The 10317-nt window shown below is 40.8% G+C and overlaps 1 pseudogene; it reads left to right on the top strand.

The window, feature by feature from the left end:
• The first annotated feature begins 7249 nt into the window (after positions 1–7249).
• LOC119743582 lies at positions 7250–9891 on the top strand (annotated as a pseudogene).
• Positions 9892–10317: the final 426 nt, after the last annotated feature.

Genomic DNA, 10317 nt, shown 5'->3' with positions numbered 1-10317 from the left:
CGATTTACAACTGACTGGTTCCCGGCCCAGAAATGCAGTTAAGTACAATCATAGAGGGCACGAAGCTTTCAAAATGGGTTTACTCGAAAAAATGACGATTTTTATAAGCTACAGGTTTCCTCTTACATTAAATCACATGTAAAATGAAAATAATCTATCATCCTTTCCGATGGAACTACGGCTGATCTAAGGTTAACCCGGCAAATTGTCCAAATGTGTGAACCAAACTCAAAGGCGAACGATGTTTTTTCCTTTTCATTTTGTACGTTTTTTGTCCATAATTATTGGTTTTTTTTTATATATTTGAAAAGGTAGAGACAATTGTAGAGAGACACTGTAGAGACAATTTATATCTTTGAAATTTCCCGTTCAATTCTGAGAGCTCCCCTCGCGATCTTGAACACGTTAAATTTCCGACTCGTGTGTTAATGTTTGAACGACACGATTTCTTCTTCATGCCCAGCGTACATTCGATGGTCCCCGTATCCCGAGTGCGATTCTGTTACCGAGCGCGGTGCGATGCATCGATTATGATATGAGTAGGCTGGATCAGGTTTGTAAACACATGTGCATTTCGAACGATAATAGGGAGTCGTGAACTCTAGCGCAGCTTTTATGGCGGATACCAGTTCAAGCTGGTTCCTGATATTCTTTTACAGTTTGAAATGCAAGTTTGTGTTTACAAACGTGATAATTATCATAATCGATGCATCGCACGGCGCTCGGTATCGGAATCGCACTCGGGATACGGGGACCATCGAATGTACGCTGGGCATGAAGAAAAAAATCGCGTCGCTCAAACATTAACACGAGTCAGAAATTTAACGTGTTCAAGATCGCGAGGGGAGCTCTCAGAATTTGAACGAGAAATTTCACTTTTTCTTTCGGTTCGTAAGTAAACTTCAGTACAACCCTTAATCATGATGATGTCTACTTGTACCTCAGGTGGCATATCTAGTAACTTTGGAGGCCGTTTTGCGGGTGAAATCTGATGTTTTTTTGTTGGAAAATGTTGGTTTCTGGGACAGTGACAGGATGATGTTGTCCAGCTCGCACTATTAGCTTGGACCTACCATCACCAGACCATGTCCGAATGTTAAAAAGGCGATAAGTTTTGGTCCAAGTTACTCGGACTAAGTATGTCATTGGTCATTCATGCCAATTGTTCAGATGGGTCAAGAAATATCAGAATGTCAATTTTGAGTGTCATGATTTAGTCAACTGTTTTGTGAGTCTTTCCCTCCTTACGTAGGAACAGGGTCATAATATACTCCTAGAACTATGAGGCTCCACGTAGTGGAGCCTCATAGAGTCAGAACCCCGCAAAATTGTTGTCAGCACAAAAACTATTAAGTACAAAAACGTCCATCCCAACCAAGCTTTTTCCCACAGAACCGCTGCACAGTTTGCCCCTAAAACTCCGTACAATACCTCATGACATACTCCATTATGTGCACACCAACAAACATCGATGGATTCTGTCTGTTTTCAGCAAAAATGATGAAAAATATGCCCTTTGCCCTTTGCACTGAGCCTAGTCCGTAACTTGGACCCAACTTATCGCCTTTTAAAAATTTGGACATGGTCTGGGCGATAGTAGGGTCCAGCTCATTCCTCGACCTAGAACAACACATCACTGACAGTCCCAAAAACCAACATTTTCCAACAAAAAACATCAGATTTCACCTTCAAAACGGCCTCCAAATTACTAGATATGTCACCTGAGGTACAAGTAAACATAGATGATTTAGATGTTGTACTTAAGTTTACTTACGATCCGGAAAAAAGTGAAATTTTCCGTTCAATTCTGGAGACCCCCTCTGCCTAGGTTGTCGTTGTTGTGCTCACGTTCAAAACTGCATGATGAATGGCGTCTGACCCTCGACCTCATGCAAATGTGGTGCTGGCTCGCTTTGCGCATAATGCAACTGCATGCATACAACGGCAGATTCCCAAAGCTGCGCCGCGTACCGACGACACTGTTTCCTGATGTAGAGCGCTGTGTAAGTTCGCGTGTAGCGCCTGGGAGTCGCGCTGGCTAGCCAGGCGTACCGCGAACTTACACAGCGCTCTACATCAGGAAACAGTCGTCGGCGCGGCGCAGGGGAATCTGCCGGGTATGCATGCAGTGCATTATGCGCAAGCGCGCCGCACCACATTTGCATGAGGTCGAGGTCAGACGCCATTATCATGCAGTTTTGAACGTGAGCACAACAACGACAACCTAGGCAGAGGGGTCTCCAGAATTGAACGGAAAATTTCACTTTTTTCCGGATCGTAAGTAAACTTAAGTACAACCATCTTAATCATCTATGTCTACTTGTACCTCAGGTGACATATCTAGTAATTTGGAGGCCGTTTTTGAAGGTGAAATCTGATGTTTTTTGTTGGAAAAATGTTGGTTTTTGGGACTGTCAGTGACTGTGTTGTCTAGGTCGAGGAATGAGCTTGGACCCTACTATCGCCAGACCATGTCCAAATTTTTAAAAAGGCGATAAGTTGGATCCAAGTTACTCGGACTACACTGAGCCAACCTAACACTTGAAACGAGCACGCGCGCAGAATGATCGCAGTCATTTTCGGGTTCAATCGCTAGGAGCCCGCCGCGCGGGGGTACATACTTGCACTTGTATGCATGCGCATACTATCGTTCCGCTCCTACACCATACCCCCGCGGCGCGCTCCGAGCGATCGAACCGAAAATGACTGCGATCATTCAGGGCGCGTGCTCGTTTCAAGTGTTAGGTTGGCTCAGTGCGGAAAGGGCATATTTTTCATCATTTTTGCCGAAAACAGACAGAATCCACCGATGTTTGTTGGGTGCACATAACGTGAGTATGTCATGAGGTATTGTACGGAGTTTAGGGGCAAACTGTGCAGCGGTTCTGTGGGAAAAAGCTTGGTTGGGATGGACGTTTTTGTACTTAATTAGTGTTTTGTGCTGACAACAATTTTGCGGGGTTCTGTGTCTATGAGGCTCACTGGAGAGCCTCATAGTTCTTGGAGTAGTCATAATACTAGTAAGGATTACCGGGCGAAGCTTAGTGACCGACACCCGTTCTCATACGTTGTATCACGCAACCGATGCAACGATAAAGATCGAATACTTACCAACCAAAAAGCGTTTCAAATACTCGGCCTACATAGGAATTAAATGCACTAAGTTTTTTATTTTTCCTACAATAATCTCTGGAACTTTTTTGAGAGAACCTTTGTCTGAAAGGTTAGTATTATTGGAAAACAGCTGAGTTTTACCGTGTTTGCGAGCAGAACATCGGTGACATGGGACGTCATCTCGATTCTTGGATCTGCCGCCGGTACAGCGCCCTCTAAACAAATTTTTTGACAGTGACGTTTCTGAAATTTCGGATTAAGCTTCGCCTTAGAGTCATAACTGTCTACGTAATCATTTTAACAACTAATTAAACAGTCTAATGCAAGCATAACAACTGTAACATTAGATCTGTTGACAATCGATGTTTTCAATGCAGAACAATACCGTTACCAATATATACAAAAATTGACAACAATCCCAAGGTATGCGCTTGGTATGACGTATGCCCACGTGATGGCGCGCACAGGTGGTGGTGTTTTGTGATACTGACAGGTGCAAAATGGATGGATAATATTCACACGTGGTGGTTTGTTGTCTGCGTGTTACAAAAATGTAACAATGCCCGTCTCGCAAAAGTTGGTGTGTCCCTTGCCCTATGATGTCGTTGCCATGTTGGGTCATGCAACTTTCTCCAGATTCGTTGTCGAGGAACGTGTTGTATCTCTACTTGTGAGGTGGTTTCAGTGTGTCCGTCGTCAACTCGATTTTCTTAAAAACCTGAAAAAACTGCAAGACGTTCATGGTCCGGTCGTGAGTATTTAGCAGGGAAAGAATCATAGGCCTATACCAAGGTTGCGATCATGGCGATTTGCATTCACAAAGCGTGGGATTCGCAATTGTGCCAATCCTGTTGCATAAACCGCAGATCTAAGATTTTCACATAATCCTATTTAAACATTTTGGATTTTGAGCATGTTAGGAAGTGACAATTAAGCTAGTGGTTACTCACGTACCTCACAATATGTGCATCCCCCCCCCATGTTGAAGCACTTGAAAGTGTTCAACATATTTGATTGGCCTGATCGAAGATCAATCTGATAATTGACAATTATTATGTACCAAAAACAGGGCTGATGGCTTTCAGGGACTTCATTCATCCTTGCAACATATCTCTCTCTCTGTTATTTAAGTCTCTATTGTATTGAAGTGGTGATGTGAAGTAGTTTTTTACAGGAAATAATGCTGGGTTCCTTTATTTTCAATAGGGCCCAAAGAAATATTGATTGTGAAAAGAATGCAAAAGTCATATCCGTCACACCTTTTGTGACGGAAATGACAATTATTATATTACTTGGCTTTTGGAGGTATAATTACCTTTTCAAGTTGTTTACTTTACAAATTATGGCAGTAGGTACATATTGAGAAATACACGGGGACATGCATTTTGAGGGGGTTTTGAGGGAGTATTGTAAAGAATGAGCATCTTGTCCATTATGTTAAAGAGTTTTTAACACTGCACATAATAGGAGTCGTGTTGAAGTTAATTTCACTGCTCAAAAATCTAATTTTCATTCTATATTTTTCGATTTATAGTGCCTTAAAGTGTCGGGACATGAAAGTAGACACTTGATACTGAAGAATGACCCATAGGCCCCTTTTTAATAAGAACTTGCTGGGAGTGTACATGCAGGAAGAAATTCACGATAAACATCTCCAGCATTTAGGATAGAGATAAACCCACGAATGATTCTAGCGTAAGGTTGATGCATTGGCAGTTGTACTGTTTAACTTTGTTCACTATAGGGTGTCAGTGGGTACATTGAATTTTTTGAAAAGAAGCTGAAACAATTAGAAGCAGTAGGTGAAAATTAACAAAAATCCACTTTGAAAAAAGATGTATATCATAAATTTAATTTAGCTAGTTAAACTGTGCACATTAATTTACTTGTGCTTTTTAACAAATTCAATAAATATATAAAATCTGATATCAAAAAGTATTTTTGTCCTCTGCAGGCTGAGTGTAAACATTAAACTGAAATCCACAGGCAAAAGGGGAACTATGTATTGGTGGAGTGAGGAAATTGTGGATGTGACATTTACACATTTAAACATTTAAAAATAATAAACAAAATTCTAAATCGTATTTTTCCAAAAGTTTTAACAAAACTCAAATTTTAAAAACAGGAACCTATTTTCCGCTATCTTCCTTTGAGTTGAGCATGCATAACAAAAATAATCCAAACCTATTCAATTTGCTAAAAGCTAAGGAGAACTGCAGTACTAGATTACTTTCAGGCTACGTGCTCATCTTTTTATTGTTTTCAATGACAGCCCTCTTTTTATTATGTTACTCATTTATTATTTGTTGTGTCGATCATGTTGGTCTGCACAATGGGCAGTCGTCAGTCTTTGTGAAAGGGCTCAACATTGAGATGGTTCTTTAAATGTTTGCTAAACATTTACAAAATGAAACGTCACATCCTTAGAAGACATTGGAGGAGGAGGTCTAAGAATTGGAGGAGGAAGGCAATTGGAGGTCTGTGGATGTTTGAGCTACTACGTACATGTAGAGGGTAACAGATGTCTCTGATGGTGATGCTGAAGTTTTGCGGAGCTATCGTCTGTTTGCTGACCTTCATTGCTAGACGGACCTTCATGTAGACGGACCTTCATGTAACGTTACCGAAACGGGCAGATCAGCAGACTATTCATATCGCGTTATCGCGATGCGACAGCAATATGCGTGTGAACGACAGGACGTCTGACAAGAAAAGTCTGGTACCTTATCCTATCAATCTTGCACCAATGCAGTATTGCGTGTTGATGGCAGGGTACAAGTTTCAGTACATTGATTTCTATAAGTCAATACATGTACATTGTATATCGGTAACCGGCCACGGCCACGCACGCACCACATCGAGCGCCCTGTACATGTATTGCACAGTAAAGAAAACGATCGAATTATATACCGTATGTGCGCGTGTGCAGTGCGGTAATTTCCGTCGAGTCACAAGTCAGTTCAAGTCCAAGTCCGAGTCCGTAGCCCCGAGTCTGAGTCCGAGTCGTAAGTCAAAGTGACTCGAGTCCCAGTCCGAGTCATTAAAAATGTGACTCGAGTCGGACTCGAGTCCGAGTCACGAGTCATACAAGTCTGATTAGATGTACTTTATCTTCTTTTTTTTATTAAGATAGAACGAGCCAAATATTTTAAACATTTTTTTTCAAATTCGGTCACTTTCTTTTTGACTCATCCTGTAGTTGGTTCAACCGGTCACGTGGGAATAAACTTGATGAATACATCCTGAAAATGCCTTTGGGGATAGTGACAGTATATGGATGTGATTGGAAGGAGGAGCAGGTAGTTGGTACATGTAGTTGGTTTCAATTTGGTCATGTTACTGAAGACGGAAAGTAACATTCACTCAAATCATCTTTAAGCACTAATATTACTTTGTACAAAGGTATATGTAGATGTAAACAACAGCAAAAAAAGAGGAGATTTTCTTTTCTATCAATCCTTGTTATTTTTTTCCCCAAAATGAATTGTGTTCTTCCCCTGGATGTTGATTTATTTACCCATACAACAATTCTGTACTTCCCTTCTGTTTGATATTCAATTTGATCTGATAAGGAATGATGTCAAACGGAAGTTTTTATTCACAAATCACAATTTGATTTCTGTTCATCAGTTGCCTTTTTTTTCTTTCCTGGGCAAATGTTGGTTGTCATCTGATCAGAGTTTCTTCTTCACTTTCTGGGGTTGTTGTCATTTGAAATCAGTCTCTGCCTTGCCTGACGATCAAGTTGATGTTGTCATATTCTCAGTTGTGTTGATGGAACATCTTTGCAAGACAATTTACAAGGCTAACTACTTGGTCTAACTACGTGGTGGCATGGTTTAGTAAAGGTTTGCGGTACCACCATGTAGAAGTCTTTTTGGGAAGATGTGTGGGGTTTCAGCCCAAAAGAGACTCGGCATGCCTACATGGTGTTACTGCAAACTGCAAACTTCAAACCTTCTTCTAGATGTGACAATTGGGAAGGGGAAAGTGTGTTTGTCCATTTTTGTTTGGGGGGGGGGAATATAATCCCCAACCCCTTTTCTTCCCCTGACATCCCCCCCCCCCCCCCCCTGATTCTATGTAAATATTTCAATGCTAATCATAATTGTATTGATGATATTTCAATGATAGATATAAAGTGTTTGAGGACCTACCTGGATCTGTTTGGGCCTACAACTACGTCCATTCACTGAGCGGATTCGGATTACCCATCGAGGACTCAAAAGATAGGAGAGAACAAGGCCAGTTTCTTCGGTAAAATTATCCAGTCAGGTAAGACAAACATCTGTGAAGACTCATTTGCATTGGTCTGCATCTCAATTCTATGTGGATAGTTGTGAAATTCGAAATTGTGAATTAGAAAGTAGGAATCAACTTTATTCGATTTCATCCATATAATTATTGATCTTCTTTTTCATATATGTATTTTTTGTTGTTGCCCTTCCCTGAAGTATTTTACAAACACTGTACACATTGAGTTTTGTCCGAGGGTTTGCAAGAAAAAAAATCAACAAGCTTACTTCTGGTTGGACACGAACCCCCAACCTTCTGCTTCCTAGTGCAGACACATTAACCACTCGACCTGTGGGTTGGAGTCTGATGAAGCAGCGCTTAACCCAACTTTGTTTGTGTAGGAGGTCATTAGTTTGAGTCCCACCTAAGCCTTCGGACAACACTAAGTGCACAGTGTTTACAAAATATGTCAGCGAAGGGCAAACAAAAATCAAATATAAAAAAGGCTAATTTACATCTCATAAATTTTGTTTTCCTGCCCAGGTTCCCATCTGAAGTCCATCCAGATGATCCTTAATAAGACAGCAGACGGTACAGGCATCAACTCCAACACCCTAGCCTTACAGATGAAGGGCCATCCTGAGCTGAGGGACTAGCTTCATGTCGTCACCTCTTGGGGGCCTTTGCCTGTCTACCCTGGGGTGGTCAACTCAGAATTACCTGGTAGGTAGAGTGGACTCTGTCACCAAGTACCAGTGTTGTAGTCGAGTTACCAACGTCGAGTCCGAGTCCAAGTCTCGAGTCACAAGCCTCGAGTCCGAGTCCGAGTCACAAGTCACTTGTTCTTAGTTGTTCACCGAACTAATCGTTTTTAAAAATTATTTTTTAATCCTCCATTCTGTCTTTTAAGTAAATCCCAGTGTATATAGTTGTGGTGTACATGTTGTTTAGAGCCAAAATGTGTTTTCCTTTTAATTCCCATCCCTAAAAAATCTTCCTCCAACCCTTCCCTCCATGTTTTATCATCCAAACAGTATTCCTCAATGATCCTTTCCCATCCCTACGTTAGGTTTTTACTTTTGATGAAATTACGTGACTCGAGTCGCGAGTCATCGAGTTCGAGGAGTTATGGTCAAGTCCGAGTCATTTTCCAATGTGACTAGAGTCCAACTCAAGTCCGAGTCCTAGACTCGAGTCCTACAACACTGCCCAGTAATCCCTCTTAAGAAAAGGTTAAGGTGGAACTCTCAAACGCATTGTCGCCCAACACCTTGTGCTGATGTTAAGATATTTGATGATCATAGTGCAGTGTTCATATAGCACTCTTATACAACACTCTCAGATTGCTCACACTTATTACCCCTGTTCATCAGGCCATGAGAACACTTTCCTGCTATAAGCTCGAGATCAGCAATATCTGGTCTGCAGCCCCCCCCCCACATGTACTCAATCGAGGCAATTGTAGTAATGTATCTTGCCCAAGAACACCAGCACCGTGTCCCCTGTCAAGATTGACTCAACATAACATCGTGCATGAGTCAAACACAGGAACCTTTTGACCACAGGACTCTGCATGCTGAATAAATCTCTAATCAAATAACCGACGTATAAACACTGACGTATAAACACTGTATGAGTGTGTTACCTCCTGAGTGAAAGTTGGAAAAAAAAACGTTGGCGAGGGGCAAAACCTAACTTGATTTACATAACCCCAACTTAAAATTCCATCTTATGAATAGTTAATGCTATACCTGCTGCTATGTACATCAGATTCAAATCAGCCAACTGATTCCCTTAGCTCGGTGGTTGAGTGGTAAGACATCTGCACTAGAAAGAAGGAGGTTGTGGTTCGAGTCCCACCCGAGTGATTTTTTTCCAACTTTCACTCGTGAGGTAACACACTGACTGTTTATACCAACCGTTTATACGTTGGTGAAGGGCAAAACCTAATTTGATTTACATCACCCCGACGCAAAATTCCATCTTATGAATACTGAATAAAATTAGTGATACACATGTACATACTTTGCGTAAAGATATTTATTGCGTGGAAGAGGAAAGTACCCCAGACAGTCGGACCACCGTTTAAACAGAAGATCTGACCTGACACGTGTACATGAGGACATACAAGGGCCTCATGATTCTGATATTTAGTACGCTTGTAGATATTTAAATAATGTTGAACCCTGCATCATAGGTCAATCTGACAATCTACGCGCTTGCCAGTATCAGACTTTAAATGGCCTGCAAGAGCCTGCCGTTTTGAGTCTGCGTTTAGATTAACCACCATTTTGCTCATCTCATTTTGAATATTCTTTGGTCATTTTTTTCCTCATAGGATCTCAAGACATCTATCACCAGGCATCTTCTCAACATGCATCTCGACCCCAAATGGCAAGTTCAACTGAACCAATACATGGTGTCCAAATTTGTGCCGGTTACACTGGATCAGTACAAAGGATTGTTCAAATAAACAAACAAATGTTCCAATAAACCAAAAAGGGAAACCGACGATTAGTGCATTATAAAATATATTGCATTATTATAATAATGTAACAAAATAACGAGACAGTGTTATATTTAAAAAAAAAATAATGATTAATTCATTGTTGAAATCGGTACTCTTAAAATGGAACTTGTCATGATGCAATTTTGTGCTCTAAATTAATAATGCAATATACATATTTTATTATGTAAACATGTTTTTTTATATATTTTACTGAAACCACAGAGACTAGTTGTCAATCTACAAGCTATTGTCACATCTTGCTGTGTGCAATGAGTTCGTTAGCAGGGCTCAAATTTTGTGTGAAAATTTTTGGACTACAGTACCTGAAAGTATGATTTTACTGGACCAATGTACATTCACAGATAAAATTGAAACACTGTTAACTCAAAGCCATGTGCATCATTTGCAATGACCTGGAGAAGCATTGATTTAATGACAAAAACTCTGCTCAAAGTCAA

This window comes from Patiria miniata, unplaced genomic scaffold (genome assembly GCF_015706575.1).
Source record: "Patiria miniata isolate m_02_andy unplaced genomic scaffold, ASM1570657v1 HiC_scaffold_6, whole genome shotgun sequence".
NCBI lineage: Eukaryota > Metazoa > Echinodermata > Asteroidea > Valvatida > Asterinidae > Patiria > Patiria miniata.
This window is presented reverse-complemented; position numbering and strand designations above follow the sequence as displayed.